This window comes from Aotus nancymaae, unplaced genomic scaffold (assembly GCF_030222135.1).
Source record: "Aotus nancymaae isolate 86718 unplaced genomic scaffold, 86718_ANA_hifiasm-v0.15.2.pri h1tg000004l, whole genome shotgun sequence".
NCBI lineage: Eukaryota > Metazoa > Chordata > Mammalia > Primates > Aotidae > Aotus > Aotus nancymaae.
Window position 1 is genome coordinate 26,918,105 of NW_026988415.1, and position 19,050 is coordinate 26,937,154.

At 36.1% G+C, this 19,050-nt stretch overlaps 1 pseudogene; it reads left to right on the plus strand.

Moving 5' to 3' along the window:
- The first annotated feature begins 242 nt into the window (after positions 1 to 242).
- LOC105733688 (uncharacterized) lies at positions 243 to 7,235 on the plus strand (annotated as a pseudogene).
- Positions 7,236 to 19,050: the final 11,815 nt, after the last annotated feature.

Genomic DNA, 19,050 nt, shown 5'->3' on the forward strand with positions numbered 1-19,050 from the left:
AGGGACATGCCCCTTTCTGCCCAGGAGCCTGTCTGCCTCCTGCTGCCATTCATGGAGCCCAGGATGTTCATGCCAAGGAGTGCCTGCAGGACCATACCAAGCCACCCTCAGCCCCCTCTTGACCTCCCTTCAACGTTCGTCAGTGCCCAAATTATGGAGCGGGTCTGAGATGGCAGGGGGCTGGTGTGTTAGTGCTGTCTTCAGTGTGTGCACACCCAGCCAGGTCATGGCAGAGCCTGAGCATGGCCACAGCTTTGCTCCAAAATCAGAGTGAACACTGGGAGTGGAGAGAGGCCAGGCAGCAGGAGCAGGCACTTCTGAGCCTGCAGGGTCAGGGGAACTTCCTGGGCCCCCAAGATCACAGGGATGCCTGGGTCTGCAGCAGCAGTTGTACCCAGGAGAGCAGAGCTCATGCCCAACCCACATGGAAGGGGATGGGGCTCCCACCTGTTCCCAGCTCCTGCCAGCTCCTTGTGGAGTTAGCAGCCCCAGTCGTGCATACCCCACTGCAGCTACCACCTTTGCAGCAGCTGTTCCAGATGGCCACTGCTGCCATCACATGCACTAGAAGAAAATGTGGGATAATTTGTAATCTGGGTCTAAAAAGCAATGTTTTATAATAATGATCCAAAATTGCAACACAATAAAAGAAAACATTGAAAATTTTAACTCTAAAATAAAAATGAATTAATTTAGCAAACCTTCATAGTAAAAATGAAAGCAATGGCAACTGTAAACAATGTCAATAAAAAACACAAACATATTTGTAACACATAATCAAGGAAAATCACATTATGAAAAGAAAAATACATTAAGACCAAAAATTGATAGAAAATGGGGCAAGAATCATTAATAGGTAAATCACAGATATAAAATCATCTGAAGCATATAAATTATTAAACATTACTGAAAATAAGATATAAATTAAGAAATGTAATTTCTCACCTTCAAGTTTGTTAAATATCCAAAATCTTGGTAACACAAGCTGTTGTGGAGGCTACAGGGAAACTGGCATTCTTGCACATTGCTAATGGGAAAGCAAAATGGTACAACACCTATAGAAGGAAAGTTACCAATATTAACCCCAAACTACATATACATTCAACTTTTGACCAAACAATATCACTTTAGGAATTCAGCTCCAAGCTATACCACCAACGGCAAGAAAATACATATTTGTGCCTTCATGCATTGGGATATTATGTTATAACAAATTATTGGATACCATGTAAAAGTCCATACATAGAAAACTGCTTGAATAAACTATGCAAAACTAACTTACCTATAGCTCTCAGGAGAGCTGAAGTGGTAGCTGCTTTCCACAAGCAGGTCATCCTGGCATCTGTGGAGCCCTCAGCTGAGAGGAGACCTGAAGTGGGTATCTCCTCCCTGCAGGCAGGTTGTCCTGTTGAGTGTGAAGCCCTCAGTGGAGAGGAGGCCCAAAGTGAGTAGTTCCTGGGTTAAACTATGTATGTTGGTGCAAAAGTAATTGCTGTTTTGCCATTAAAAGTAATTGCAAAAACTGCAATAACTTTTGCACCAACCTAATATATATACACAATGAATTACTATGCAGGAAGTAATAAAGGTGATCTCTATGGCCCAATATGGATTATCAGGAAAAATTTTAAAAGGAAAACTCAAGTTATTCTTATAATATATAACTTACATAACTTATATAGTTTCTAAAAATAAACATAAGGATAACCAGAATCCAGTGAAATTGGTTAACCACAGGCAAGAAGTGAGAATAATATGGGAAAAGAGAAGACTGAGTGGCAATTCTCTATATATGCCATTTTATATAATTTTGAAAACTAGAAGCATATTGAATTAATACATAATCAAAAATAAAATTAAATCACAAACATTTTGGAAACTCTAAAACTAAATTAAAATATAAAATATGTATTTATTCTTATATCAAATGCATAGAATAATGGCACAAGGAGAAGAACACAAGCAAATTTTAGACATGCACTTTCAGGTTAAACATGGAAAGAAATGGAATGAAATCTACTTCATTCAGTAGGTTTGCTTATGGTAGTGGTATGGGTGAAACTATTCTCTATCTATTATCTTTGTTGTCCCATAGAAGATATATTCTTTTGTGGGAGGGAGGCAAGATTATGATCATGAAAAAAAGTAGATACAAATATGTAAGCAGAGAAGATAAAGAAGACCATGTGATCTTAAATGTTGGATTAAAATTAGAAACTGCTAGCTCATACTGGCTAAATCTGGTTCAATAAAAAATGAAAAATATCAGTATCAGATTATAATGCAGTTGAAAGAATAATTTATGAATCCACACATTAATAAAAACAGACAATGAGAAGGGGAAAGGAGACAGAGACAAAGACAGAAATAGAAAGGAAGGAAGAGCAGATGGAAAGACAGCAGAGAAAGAGAAACTGAGAGGAGGAAAAGCTTTCGTTTACTCTGTAAAACTAATAAATGTACATGAAATGATAACTAAAATATCACTATTTTGCTACAGTCATGGTAATAATAACTGATTAAGGCAAGATTCATCAATGGATGAAAACACAACCGGGTGAAACTTGTTTGTTACCAAGATATTTATGCAGTTCTCATTTATCTCTCAATAGATTATTTATTGATTTAAAAGGGGTAACTTTGTATTATATAAATATGGAAGGCATCAGCTTAATCAAGTGATCCAAGTTACCACCACCAATGATGAGACAGCTTAACATCATGTGCTTCTTGATGTGATTCACTGAAAAAAAAATAGTATCATTCATGTAATATTTCTTCTAACACATATTTTGAAACTGCAAATGAGCAGACTAGCATTGCAGGACATTTTACAAAACAATTGATCTATATTCTTAAAAATTATCAATGTTTGAAAAACAAAAACTGAGGTGCTATTTCAGATTCAAGTAGCCTAAAGACATGTAAATACAACGTTTAATTCTGAATTAGATCCTGAATGGAGTAAATTAAATTCTACAAATCATATTATTCAGGAAAATGGAGAAACTAGATAAGAAATGTATATTAGATAACAATGCCATAACAATGTTAACTGCTCTTATTCGATAATGATACTGTATGTATATTAAAGAATATCTTTGCTCCAGGATATACATGGCAAAATATTTAGGCATTGAATTAGTTTCCTATGACTGCTGTAAGAAATTATTAAAGTAGTCCCCTATTCTACATGAGGTATATGTTCCAAGACTGCCAGTGGATGCCCAAAACTGCAGATAGTATCAAATATTATATATACAATATTTTTTTCTTATACATACATGCCTATAATAAAGTTTAATTTGTAAATTCAGCACAGTAAAAGACTAACAACTATAATAATAAAATTAAACAATTATAATATGCCAGCCTCGCTACCCTTGCATTTGAGGGGCATTAGTAAGTAAAATAAGGGTTACTTGAAAAGAAGCAATGCAATATTGCCACAGTCGATCTGATAACTGAGTTGGCTATTAAATGACTGAAAGCTGGGTAGCTTATACACTGCAGATACACTAGACAAATGGATGATTCCAGTGCAACATGTGGTGGGATGATCAGATTTCATCACAATACTCTGTATGACATTCAATTTAAAACTTACGAGTTTTTTATTTCTGTCATTTCTAATTTTTTCAAGCCACAGTTGACTGCAGGAGGTAACTGACACCACAGAAAATGAAACCACAGGCAAGGAGGACTACTATACAAATATGGTGGCAGCTTAAGACAACAGAAATTTATTCTCTCAGTTTTGGAGGCCAGACGCCTGAAATCAAGATGTCAACAGGACCATGATCCTCCTGGAGTCCCTATGGAAGAATTCTTCCTTGCCTCTTCCAGCTTCTGGTGTATCCTGGTGTCCTTTGGTTTGTTGCAGCATAATTACAATCTCTACCTCCATCACACCATGGTTTCCTTCTGTGTTTTTGTATTTTCTCCTTTTCTGTTTCTTATAAGTACATCCTTCATTTACTTTAAGGGCCCACCCTGATCAAAGATAAACTCACTTAAAGCTCCTTACCTTAATTGTATCGGCAAATAACTAATTCCAAATAAAGTCATAATTCTGAGGTTCTAAGTGAACATATATTAAGGAGATCCACTATTCAATCCACTATAGAGGGTCATACATACAACACACTCTTAAAAGGTTCAGCAAAATAAATAATAATAATCACACACACACACACACAGAGCACCAAAGCAAAAGTGGCAAAATGTAAATCATTGATGGATTTATGTGAAGGTTGTAAGAACATCTGTGTAATAAACTTGCATTTGTTTTCTATTTTGAGTTTTTGTAATACAATACTAATTAAATAAAATAGCATGTTAAAAAATATAAGAAAAATATGACGAAATTGAATATACATTTTAAATTTATAAAAATACATGGAAACTCTAGAATTAGAGAAAAATACAACTGCAGTTAATTCAATAGATCTGTAAAATGGCATGTTAAACACAGTTCAAGTGAGGACAATCAAATTGATAAGTGAGTAAAATATAAGCAGTGACAAAGAGGAAAAAAACAGGTGGAACATTTAGAAAAGAGTATAGGAGAAACAGGGAATGTCTTCTTGACATATATTTAATTGGCAACCTACAAAGATATGTGAAAAAATAACAGAGAGGAAGCAATATTTCAGTAAATGATATTCAAAAATATTTCAAAAACGATGAGTTTGTGTCCTTTGTAGGGATAAACCTGGAAAACATCATTCTCAGCAAACTGACACAAGAACAGAAAATCAAGCACCACATGTTCTCACTCATAGGTGGGTGTTGAACAATGAGAACACATGGACACAGGGAGGGAAGCACTATACACTGCGGTCTGTTGGGGGGAAATAGGGGAGGGACAGTGGGGGGTGGGGAGTTGGGGAGAGATAGCATGGGGAAAAATGCCAGATATAGGTGAAGGGGAGGAAGGCAGCAAATCACACTGCCACGTATGCACCTATGCAACAATCTTGCATGTTCTTCACATGTACCCCCAAACCTAAAACGCAATAAAAAAAATTTCTCAAAGAAGGAAAAACAGAAAGCATAATTCAAGAGTATTATGAACCCAAAATAGAATAAATACAAGGAAAATCAGATCTTGGAAGATCACAGCAAAACTTCTAAAACAAAAACAATCAAGGATAAAAAACATGATCAGAAAGATAGTAATAATACAGCCAGGCGCGGTGGCTCATGCATGTAATCTTAGCACTTTGGGAGACCTAGGTGGGTGGATTACTTGAAGTCAAGAGGTCAAGACCAGCCTGGCCAACATGGTGAAACCTTGTTTCTACTAAAAATACAAAAATTAGCTGGGTGTCATGGTACGTGCCTGTAATCCCGGCTACTCAGGAGGATGAGGCAGGAGAATTGCTTAAATCTGGGAGGCAGAGGTTGCAGTGAGCTGGGATTGTGCCACTGCACTCCAGCGTGAGGGAGAGAGAGAGAGACTTTTTAATAAAAAAGAAAAGAAAAATTAAAAGAAAAAAGAAAAAGAGTAATAATACAACTAGCAGCTGTTCATTATACAGAAATGAGAATAATGCCAAAATAATGCAAGGAGTATTTTTTCAACAAATGTTGACAGATGATCAGCCTGGCTTTATTTTTAAAAACTGAACCCAAGCCTTCACACCATACACAAATATTAAATTGAGAGGGATCACAGCCAGAAATGTAAAAACTAAAAATATGACCATTGTACAAGAAAGAAAAAGACAATACCATTATGATTTTGGGGTAGGCAATGATTTCTAAACAGAACACAAAGGCAGTAATCATTAAAGCAAAACTTGAAATTATCTATAAAAGTTAAAACATCTTGCTGTTCAGAAGGCATTATTACATAAACGAAAAGGCAGTCCATAGACTTGGAGATAATATTTATGATACATAAACCTTACCAAGAAGTTGCAACCAGTATATATGAAGAATTACTACAACTCAGTAATAAAATAAACAGAACCTTAATTAAAAAATACAAAGCATATGTTATTAGAAACCTAGCAGAATAGATAATAATGCCCAATTAAAACATAAAAGCATTCTCAGCCTCACTAGTCATCTGGGAATTGCATATTAAACCACAAAACAGTCCTTCACCCTAGGACAGAAAAAGTTAAAATGAATGGCAATCCCAAGTATGAGTGAAATGCAATGTAGCTTGAAGTCACATACATTTCTAGTGTGAGTGTAAAATGTATAAACCACTTTGGAAAACAGATCTAGCAATTTTTCATATAAGTTAAACATATACCTAACCTATTACCCAGCAATCCCACTCAGTTGTTTCTCCAAAAGAAATAAAAACATATGTCTAAAGAAAGACTTAGATAAAAATTGTACACTTTTCTATTATGATAGCTAAAATCTGAAACTAATACAAATACCCATTAAGAAGATAATGTATGAACTGTATGTATTTATATGCTTGAAGACCACTCATTAATGAAAATCACAAACTATTCGAACATTCAACATGGATGAGTAACAAAAATATTTTATGTTAAGAAAGCCAGACACAAAAGACTAGTTACTGCATGTTCCCATGCATATAAATGATTAAAATAGACAAAAATTAGCTGTGGATACACATCAAAACACTGGTTACCAGGACTTTTCCCCCACTCCCCTACTTACCTCAGCACTGCTCTACTGCTTTGCATTAGCTCTGAGCTCCAGGCCACTGCTAAGCTGGCGCCACCATTTTCTCCCTTCAGCCACCATTGTGATTATCTATCCAGACCTCATCAGCCATGATTAGATTTAGGAGAATGGGGAGATCACCGAAGGGCCATGCCTGGAGGTGGAGGGGAAGGTGGAGGACAGAGGGAAACATTGATGGCTCCCTCATTGGTAGAAACACCTCCACTGAAGTCTCCCAGGGTGAAGAAACCCAAAGCACAGTTGTAACTAGTGTTGATGTCATGCACTATCACTTACAGGAAACAAGCTTCACAAAAGAAGCCTGTAAGAAGTACATAAAATATTACCTGAAATCAATCAAAGGCAAACTTGAACAGAGATCAGAAAGAGTAAAACCTTTCATGATAGGGGTTGCTGAACAAATCAAGCACATCCTTGCTAATTTCAAAAACTACTAGTTCTTTATTGGTGAAAACAAGAATCTTGACAGCATAGTTGCTCTACTGGACTACCGTGAGGACACTGTGACCCTACAGATGCTTTTCTTTAAGGATGGTTTAGCAATGAAAAAATATTAGCAAATTTGGCTATTATTTTACATTTATCAACTGTCATCAAAACTAGCTGCTTTTTGTCATCCACTCAACACCAGGACTTAAGACAAATGGAACTGATGTCATCTTGAGCTCTTCCTTTACTTTGTGACTTATTTGGAGTGGAGGCATTTTTAGGAAAAACATGTCATGTAGGTTGTCTAAAAATAAAATGCATTTAATCTCATTTCAGAGAATACCTTTTAGTTTAATATATATATTTAAGCTAAATACATCCTGTAGTGTTCCTGGAGAAGCCAGAGCCTGGTTGTAAGGCACTACTAAAAAAAGAAAGACTATCATCAGATAACTTCTTCAGTGGAAATTACTTCTAGGACTGGAATATGAAAAAAAACAAGAATCTAAAGTTTTGAGTTGCAGTAAAAGGAAAGATCATGCTTATAGCAGTGCCAACATTTGAAATGAGGTCCTATACATTTCATCACCTACAATGGAAGTAGTTAACTTTGGAAGAATTAACTACTTCCATTGTAGATGATGGAATGAAAAGAGATGAATTAAAAGAATAAAAAGAGATGAATTCAGTTGAAAAAAAAGAGTAGAGGTTACTCTGGAAGATTGGGGTGATTGCTACAAAGGGGCATGAGATCATTTTCTTGAGTCCTAGAAATGTTTCACATCTTGATTTAGTAGTGGTTACATGGGTGTATTTGTTAAAACCCATCAAATTGTACATTTAATTTTTTGCATCTTATTAAATGTATTGTCAATTTTGAAAACCAAATTGTTTTGTTTTTGTTTTTTTTGTAGACACAGAATCTCACTCTGTCATCAAGTCTAGTGTACAGTGGTATGATCATGGCTCACTACAGTCTGGAACTACTGGACTCAAGCACTCCTCCTGCCTGAACCTCCTGAGAAGCTGGGACTACAGTAGTGATCCACCATGCCCAGCTAATTTCTTTTTCTAAACTTTTTGTAGAGATGGGGTCTCACTCTGTAGCCCAGGCTGTTCTCAAACTCTTTGGCTCAAGCAATCCTCCTGCCTCACCCTCTCAAAGTGCTGAGATTACAATTGTAAGCCACCACACCCAGCCAGTTTCTAAAATTATGTCAACCTAATAACTTTCTAAAGCAAAAAACCAGAAAATTCATTATCAGTAGGCCATCATTAAAGGGAATAATAATTATATCCTATGGAATATAAAATATTTGCAGGTTATGATTAAAATATGTGACAAAAATAGAACAAAATACACAGGGTGTTAAATTAACATTTTCTAAACTTTTTAATGGTCCAGGAAGTTGAAAAATTCGAATTTATATTAAGTTTACTAAACTAAGAATGCATGTTGTCATTTCCAGAGTATGCTGCTAAAAAAAATAAACCCACAAGTTGTTTAAATTTATTCTTAGATATTTTATTTATTTTCATGTTATTATAAATGGAATGATTTTCTTAACTACAGTTTTGGGTGTTCATTGCAAATGTACAGAAATGTGATGAATTTTTGTATATTGGTCTTGTATCCTTCAACCTTGCTGAACTATTTTATTAATTCTAAACAGTGGTAGTTCTACCTTTTCCTTTCTAATATGGATGCTTTCAATTTCATTTCCTGCCTAGTTGCCCCGGCTGGCACCTCCAGTACAATGATAAATCCAAGTAGTTAGAGCCAAAATCTTCATCTTATTCCTGATATTACAGGGAGAGCATCCAGACTTTCGCTATTAAGTATAATGATGATGGTAGTAATGGGTGCTTTTATAGATGTTCCTTACCAGGCAGAGGAAGCTCCTTCTCTTTCATATGTTTAAAGGTGTGTGTGTGGTTTTTTTAAATCATTAAGCAGTGTTGAATTTTTCAAAAGCCCTTTCTCCATCATCTATGGAGATAATAAATTTTCCTTCCTTTATTATATTGATAAGGAATATTACATTATTTGTGGATGTTAAACTAAACTTGCAGTTACGGGATAAATACCACTTGCCTATGATGTTTAATACTTTTTATATATTATTGGTTTCAGCTTGTTAGTATTTTGTTGAGGATTTTGCATCTATATTTAAAGGGGATATTGGTCTATAGATTTATTTTCTTGTGATTTCATTATCTGGATTGATACAAAGGCACTGCTGGCATTACAGAATGAACTTGGAAATGTTCCTTTATCTTTAAGTGTTTGTGGATAATTGGTATTTCTTTTACAAATGTTTTTCTGAATGTATGTGGCCTCAAAATTCATGTGTTGAAACCTGCCCCCTAAAGTGATGGTATTAAAAGGCAAGAGCTATGGAAAAGTTATTAAATCATGAAGGCTCCACCCTTATGAATGGATTGTGGCCCTTATAAAAGGACTTCTGGGAGTGGCTTCACTCCCTTCTCCCCTTTCAGCATGTAAGGACAGTGTTCATCCCCAGTGGAAGATGTGGCAATAAGATGCCATCTTGGAAGCCAAGAACAGGCTCTCTTCAGACAATAAACCTGTTGGCACCTTGATCTTGGAATTCCTAGCCTCTAGAACTGTGAGAAATAGATGTATGTTCTTTATAAATAACCCAGTTTGTGTTACCATCTTATAGTAGCACAAAGACAGATATGGGTACTAAGAAGTAGAGGCACTGCTGTCACAAATACCTAAAGATGTGAAAGCAGCCTTGGAAGTGGGTAATGGGTAGGGGCAGAAACACTTGCGAAATTAATGCTGGAAAAAGCTTATATTGCCATAAATGGAGAATTAAGGACAATTCTGGTGAAAGCTCATAAGAAGAAGAGAGCTAAACAAAATGCCTCAGTCTTATAAATTATCAAAGTGGTTATGAACAAAATGTTGGTAAAAACATGGATAATAAAGGCCATTCTGATGAAGCCTTAGATGAAAATGAGGAATATCTTATTGAAAACTGTGGGAAAGGCCATCCTTGTTACAAAGTGAAAAAAAAAAAAAACTTGGCTGAATTGTATTGCTATCCTACCACTTTTGTGTAAGGTGGAATTTAAGAATGATGAACTAGGATATTTGACAGAAGAAATATCTAAGCAAAGTGTTGAGGGTGCTGCATGACTTTTCTTAACTGATTATAGTAAAATGCAAGAAGAAAGAAAAAAAGTTAAAGATAGACTTTATAATCAAAAGAGAAACACAATATAAAAATTTGGAAAATTATCAGCCTGGCCATATAATTAAAAAGTGTGTTCAGGAGAGCCTACCAAGACTATGGCTAAGCAACTATTTAATAAGTAGATTAGTTTGATAAGATTAGTATTAGATTAATAGCAGATACTATTCATCAAGACAATGAAAGAATAACCCTGAAAACATTTCAGAGATCTTTGGGACTGCCCCACCTATTACAGGCCCAGAATGGCAGGGTCTTAGGAACAGAATGATTTCAAGTCTCTGCTCCTCTTATTCCAGTACAGCACTCCTTGGCCATTCCAGCTGTGGCTCAAGCAAGCCGGGTGTGGCTCATGCTGCCCCTGGAGAAGGCACTCATGGTTAACCATAACACTGGCACAGTGCCATCTCCATGGGGGCACACAGTGCATGAGCTATGGGGATATTACTGCCTCCACCTACATTTCAAAGCATGCCTTAAGAGCCTTGGAATACAGGCCACTGGGGCTGCATCACTGCAGAGAGCCTCCATTAGGGCAATGTCTAGAGGAGCCATGAAAAGAGAGTCACCTCAAAGGCCTCAAATCAGTAAAGTCACCAGTGTGCAGTTTCATCCTGAGAGAGCCACAAGCATACACCTCCAAGCATAACAACTACTGCATGGGTTACACTCAGCAAAACCTGGGGCTTCTCAGAGCCTTGGAAGCTCAGCTTCCACCCCTAGCATATCCAAATATGAGGACATAAGTCATAGATGATTATTCTCAAGCTTATGATTTAGAGAGATTAAGATGGCAAATAGGAGGCAGGACTAGCTTGCAGCATCTGCTTGGATGGACAGAGCAGCATGTGGAGATTCAGACTGTGGATTTTTGTTCCAAGAACTACCCCAAGAACATACCAGGAAAGCTAAGAGAATCCACAGACTATTTGAAGGAACTGGATCACCCCTGTAAGCTCCCTGAGATGCTGGAAATCTCTGAGTCTGTTTGCTTTCTCAACTGGGAGGCTTATGGTCTGGGGTTCTAAGAACTTAGGGTCTAAGTTCTCAACCCTGGTCACTGGCTACCTGGAAATAGACTTGGTGCTGTTGATAGGGGATAGTGGGAGTGAGACGGGCCTTTGGGATTGTGAGCTGTGTGGGAGCAGGGTGAAGCCTGTGACTGCAAGCTTTCTCCCACTTCCATGGCAACCTGTATGACTCAGAAGAGTCAGCCATAATGCTCCTGGGAATATATCTCCATTGGACTGGGATCCACACTCCCATGCCCACAGCAGCTGCAGTGAACCCGTCCCAAGGAGAGGCTGAGTTCAGACACACCCATCCCTACCCACACCCAGTGGTCTTTCTCTACCTGCTCTGGTAGCTGAAGACAAAGGTCCTAATTTCTTGGGAGCTGTATGGCCCTGCCCACCACCTGAGAAACCTGAACACTTAACCAGGTATCCATAGGGCAAATTTGTATGCTCCCTAAAGAACCGCAGCTGATGTGTTCTTGAAAAGTGCCATCTGCTGGCTGGAGGCCAACCAACGCAAACCAGCACACTAAACAAAAACATAGCCAAGCACCCTCACAGAGTCCACTTCACTCCCTTGCTACTTCCACTGGAGCAGGTGCTGGTATCCATGGCTACAAGACCTGAAGATGGATTACATCACAGGACCCTTTGCAGACACTCCTCAGTACTAACCTGGAGCCCAGTAGCTCCACTGGATGGCTAGACCTAGAAGACCAAAAACAATTACTACAGTATAGCTCCAAGAAAGCCCCATTTATAGGGGAAAAAGGAGAATACACATCAAGGGAGCACCCCATGGAACAAAAGAATCTGAACAGCAGCTCTTGAATTCCAGATCTTCCTTCTAACATAGTCTACTCAAATTAAAAGAAACCAGAAAAACAATTCTGGTAATATGACAAAACAAGGTTTTTTACCACCCCCAAAAGATCATACCAGCTCGTCAGCAATGGATCCAAACCAAGATGAAATCTCTGAATTGCCAGAAAAAGAATTCAAGGGGTCAATTATTAAGCTAATCAAGAAGGCACCAGAGAAGCATGAAGTTAACATGATACAGGATATGAGGAAAACTCTTTAGTGAAATAGTGAGCATAAATAAAAAATAACCACAACTTCTGGAAATCAAGGATACACTTAGAGAAATGCAAAATGCACTGGAAACTCAGAAGTAAAATAGAACAAACAGAACAAAGAACTTCATAGCTCAAAGACAAGGCTTTCAAATTAACCAAATCCATCAAGACAAAGAATAAAGAATTTTCAAAAATTAACAAAGCCTCCAAGAAGTTTGGGACTATGTTAAATGTTCAAACTTAAGAGTAATTGGTATTCCTGAGGAAGAAGAGAAATCCAAAAGTTTGGAAAACATATTTGAGGGAAGAATTGAGGAAAACTTCCCTGGCCTTGTTTGAGATTTAGACATCAAAACACAAGAAGCTCAAAGAACCCCTGAGAAATTCATCACAAAAAGATCATCACCTGGGCACACAGTCATCAAGTTATTCAAAGTCAAGAGGAAGGAAAGAATCTTAAGAGCTGTGAAGCTAATGCATCAGGTAACCTATAAAGGAAAACCTATCAGATTAACAGATTTCTCAGCAGAAACCCTACAAGCTAGAAGAGATTGAGGTCCTATTTTTCACATCCTGAAACAAAACAATTATTCACCAAGAATTTTCTATCCGGCAAAACTAAGCTTCATAAATGAAAGAAAGATAAAGTATTTCCAGATGCCCTCCCTCCCAAAAAAATGCTGAGAGAATTTACCAATCTCAAGCTAGCACTATAAGAACTACTAAAAGGAATTCTAAATCTTGAAACAAATCCTCAAAATACACCAAAATAGAACCTCCTTAAGGCATAAATAATACAAATAAATTTGATAACCCAACATAAAAATAGATTAAAATTATTAAAGGGAAGTACAAAATAAGATGGAAGAAATAAAGCCAAATTAGTCAGTATTCAGATAAATGATACATGGTTCATCTCATCTATTAAAAGTCAAAGATCTTCAAATTGGTTTTCTAAAAAGTTCAAGAATGGCTTCCTGTGAGTGTGGCACTAACTAAAATGACACAAAAATGTCAAAAATAAATGAATTTTTAAAAATACCAGGTAAAAGATAAAAATAAAAGTAGGTGCAGACCAAATAGTTTTTATAATAGAAAGCATTAAGAGAAACAAAATTTGATATTATATATTGGTAAAGAAAATTAAAATAAAATATGTAAAAGTCATGAACATTTATTTACATTATCAAAATATTTATATGAAAGAAAGCAAATATTGATTGATTCTCATGGCGAATTTGAAAAAGTATGCAATATAATAAGGTACTTGAGATGTTTCTAAGATCTTTCTTAGAAACCAATAAATTAATCAAATAAATTTATAGAGAGTTTGAGTAATTGAATGAATGCATTTAAAATAAAACATATCCTTGATTTGAAGGTAAAGTAAAAACATATTTGGAACACTTGCAGAAATTCACATAAGATGTCTTGATAAATTAGAAATAATCACATTGTACCAACCATATCCACTCACAATTCAATAAATTTAGCAATCATTTTAAAAAAGGTGGTCCGTAAATTCCATACAACTTAAAAACTAAAAGAAGGCACTTCTAAAATATTCTTTCATCAAAGATAAATTGAAGAAGATTTATTTTAAAAATTCATTTAGAAGTAAACAACAAAAACTCTTCCTGTCTGATGTAGTCAATGTAATATTAAGAAGGTAATGTATTGGAATATAAATATTAAAAATAATGAATTAAGTATTGGAATATAAAACTAGAAAGAGAACGGAGAAATGAACATGGATCCAGCTGAAAAATTAATAAATATAGAAGCTGAAGACAAGAAGATAAAAAAGTATTATCCATAGAACAGAAAATTTAGTAATGACATACCTGTTAGAATGGCTGCAATAAAATGCACTGGCAACACCAAATGCTGATAACGATGTGGTACAACATGAAGTAGCATTTATTACTGGTGGGAATGCAAAATTGTAAAGTCATTTTGCAAGACAGCTTGAAAGTTTCTTTAAAAAGTAAACATATTGGCTGGGCACGGTGGCGCACGCCTGTAATCCTAGCACTCTGGGAGGCCGAGGCAGGTGGATCACAAGGTCAAGAGATCGAGACCATCCTGGCCAACATGATGAAACCCCGTCTCTATTAAATATACAAAAGTTAGCTGGGCATGGTGGTGTGTACCTGTAGTCCCAGCTACTCAGAAGGCTGAGGCAGGAGAATCACTTGAACCCAGGAGGTGGAGGTTGCAATGAGCTGAGATTGTGTCACTGCACACTCCAGTCTGGCAACAAAATAAGAATCTGTCTCAAAAAAAAAAAAAAAAAAAAAGTAAACATATCTTTACCAAATCAATCATGTTCCTTGGTAAATATCCAAATGAGTTGAAAAGATTATGCCCACATAAAGCTCTGCACTAGCATATTTACAGCCACTTTATTCATAATTGCCAAAACTTAGAAGCAGTAAGATGCCTTTCTATCGTCAAATGGATAAATAAACTGGTATATCCATAAAATAAATAATTATTCAGTGATAAAAAGGGCTAACAAGCCACAAAAAGACATGAAGGAAACTTAAATGGATATTAAAAAAGGAAATAAGCCAATCGGAAAAGCAAACATGCTATATTATTTCAACTACATGATACTCAGAAAACTGCAAGACTATAGAGAGAGTAAAAAGAACAGGTGTTACCAGGCATTTGTGGGGAGGGAAGGGGGGAGGAATAAATAAGTGGAACAGAGGAGACTTCTAGGACAGTGAAACTATTCTGTATGATACCATAATGGTGAATACATGACATCTCATACATTTATCAAAACCTATAGAATGTACAACTTGAAGAGTAAACTCTAATGTAACCCATGGACTTTAGTTAGTAATAATTTATCTGTATTGTCTCATCAGTTTTGACAAATTTACTATACTAATGCAAGCTGTTAATGACAGGTAAAATCGGGAAAGATGAAAGTTGAGAGGCATAGGGAGAAATTCTGTATCTTCCACTGATTTTTTCTGTAAACCTAAAGCTGCTCAAAAAATAAAATCCATTAATTTTAAAGAGTAATTAATGCATATATTCAGAACAAGGAGAAAAATAAATGAAAGTGTTATGATAACATGCAATAAACTATTGGGGTGGGAGAAAATAAATATATAAATAATATAATCTAGTCTAAGAATCCAGAAGAATTTCCCAAAAGGCAAAAAGGTAAAAATTATCAAGATAGTAGATTATGAAAAGAACACCAGTAGAAGAATCAGCCAATATGAAATATTCAAAGAGAGAAACACCGTGTATTCCATCAAAAAGGAAGGAGTTTATAGTATAATGAATAAGAATTCTGGAGGAACTGTGGCAAGAAATGAAACTGGAGAGAAAGTGGAGGTATTGGTAAACAATGTTTAGAATTTCAGACTTTATCCTAAGGGTAATGGAAAAGAACGGAAAATATCTATATATAAGGGTGGCATAAGTATATTTTCCTTTTAAGAAGATAACTCTAGTATGGAAAGTGAATTGGGAAGGAGCAACAGTCCAACCAGTTAGAAAGTTAGTGGGATAAGGCAAAAGATTCTTGCACTTGGAATAGATGACTGTATCATTTGCAGCTGTAAATTCTCATGGTGACTCAGGGACATTAAAATCCTTTAGCTCTGTTTCACAAAACGTTGGATTTTCTTATTTGTGTAAGTGTCTTGGTAAGCTTGTGGACCCTTTTTCTTCAAATATGTTCTATATCCATTAGAGTATCTGTTAACATTTTTCTGTCAATCACATCACTGACACCAAAACACACAAAGATGCTAAGAAATACAAATAAATTCCCATTGGGCAAAAAATCATATGTGTTACATTATTTAACGACGGTGCAATAAAACTGTGGAAGTAGGGGTATTGTTTTTAAATTTAAAAATAAATGGAACTATGACAGGGTAGTCTATTATTATGTTAATCTCCATTTTATATTTGTAGCTGTTAAAAAAGTAAAAGAATTCTAGTTTGGTAGATTTTTTCTTCCTCTAAGAAGCTAGTAAAGCCTTGGCTCCCTTTTCTCATACGTTTGATGCATCCAAAATATAAGTCACTTAAAGACAGTTTAGATTATAGATTTTTCTAAATATCCTTTAGGAGAAGGTACTAGGGAGAGTGAGAAAGAGAAGAGAAAGAGGAGGAGGAGGAAGAGGAGAAGAAGAAGGAGAAGAAGGAGAAGAAGAGGAGGAGGAGGCAAGGAGAGAAGAAAGAGGTGGTAGAGGGGTGAGAGAGAGAGAGAGCGCGCGCGCGCACAAACCTGATTTTAAAAAAAGACATGATAAGTGCTAGAGAGAGTGAAGATTTTCCTAGACTCAGAAGGACTGAGAAGTTTTTGGTTTTATGAATCATTAGCACCTATGAAGATTGCAAGACATCTAAAGCAATGGTTTTTAGACATGGAAAAGAATCTTGTTTTTAAAAAGTGCACTGAATCAAGAAAGCCACGAGTATACATGGAATCATAGAGATTTCAACAATTAAGTAGCATGAGCCAAACTCCAGAAGGGCCTTCACAAATGTCTCATTTGATGTATCGCTGGCACCTTTCATAACTCAGGATGGATTTGGGAGTATTAGCCCTGATTAAGACTGATTTTGTAATCTCTCTTAAATTCAACAAAATTTAGGTTTGGATTTTATATCAGTTCCCTAGGGCTGTCATATCAAAGTACTGCAAACTAGATAGCTTAAAACAGCAGGAATATGTTATTTCACCATTCCAGGAATCTGAAATCAAGGTATCAGCATAACCATGCTCCCTCTAAAAACTCCAGGGAAGATTTCTTCATTGTCTCTTCTAGCTTTTGATAGTTGCCTGCAATCCTTGGCATTCCTTGCTTGTGGTAGTGTAACTCCAGTCTCTGCCTCCATCTTCTAATTGCTTTCTTTCCCTTATGTCTCCTCTGTGTCTCAGTGTCCAAATATTCCTCTCTAGTATCTTATAAAGATACTATTCACTGGATGTGCATCTGGGGGATGTAATCATAACTGGATAACATCTACAAAAGACTTTATTTCCAAAGAAGGTCACATTCACAGAAAACTGGAAAATAGAACTTTCAGCATATCCCTTTTAGGGAGGGGCAAAATTCAACACCTAACAGTCAACCCTTAAACCCCCACACAAATTTTTATCTTTCTTAAATGCCTTAAACCATTCCAGTATAACCCTAATTCCAAAATCTCATCTAAATATTATCAACTCAGAAAGACTTAAATCTCATTTTCTAAATCAGGTATTAGTAATACACTCGGTGTGATACATGCTAGGGTAAATTTCCTCTTTTTCTGTGCAGCTGTGTAAACAAGTTATCTGCTTCCAAAATACAATAGCGGGAAAAAATATAATAAATGTCCCCACTAAAAAAGGGAGAAATCCAAAAGGAATAAAGTGATTATGGGTCCTATGAAATATAAATCTAAGTAAGGCAAACTCCAATAGGTTTTCCAATCTGAGAATAATCCTCTGTGGTTTGAATCTCCATACTCTGGGCCTACAGATGCCCCATTCTCCCCACTGACCTTTTTTAAAGTTTCTTTTTATTAATTTATATTTTTTGAGTGTACATAATTGGTGCATATATTTATGGGGTACATGATAAGTTTGGATATAGGCATGTTAAGTGAAATAAACACATCATGGTGAATGGAGTATCCATCCCCTTAAGCAGAGGTCAATGGGGATAAGATTCATTGATCTCTGAACCACACTTGGAATCATTCATCCCTTTTCTTGAAAGATGAGAAATGTTTGGAGCCAAGTAGCTTTATCAGTCTGTTTCCGTCATGCAGGATTTCAGAGGTCCCACAACCTTCCTTTATTTAATGCATCTCTGTTCCCTTCAGTCCAAGCTGGCAGTGTATGTAGTGGTATAACATTCTAATATTCCATGTACATCTTTCATGTATGTCAAAAGATCCCATGCCATTAGACATGAGCATTCTCCACATATCTTTCCCGGATAACCCAATTTCTTTTCTTGGCTTTCTGCAGAGGTGGTTAATTGGATCTAGGTGTCACATGCCTAATCTCTCCAGTAGAAAGTTATCACACCACACTGTTGTTCTCAAAAGAGCATGTCTTAAAAGCTTTTGCAATATAAATGGCTGAAAATTGTTTAAATCCTCAAATTCTACTTGCTTTTTTCCTCAATTTTTTCTTTCCTCTGAGATTTTACTACAAGCAGCAAGAAGAAAACACACCCTACCTTCTACCTTCTACTTGGAAATTTCCTCAGGTAAATATTCAAGTTTATCAATTACAAGTTTTACTTTCCATCCAACAGAAGAAGATAATTCAGTCACGTTTTGTGCCTTTTTATAACAAGGATTACCTTTTCTCCAATGTCTAATCGCATGTTTCTCATTTCCATTTGAAAACTTAACGAGAAACTTTTCAACCTCCACATTTTCAACAAATATAGAGGCATTTCTATTACGTGCCTCAAATTTTTTCCAGTCTCTACTCTTTACCCAAATCCAAAGCCACTTCTGCATTTTTAAGTATTTGTCATAGCAGCACTCCATTTCTTGGTACCAAAATCTATGTTAGTTTCTTAGAGCTTCCATAACAAATCAGCAAAAAAAGGTTGGCTTAAAACAACAGAAATCAGTCTT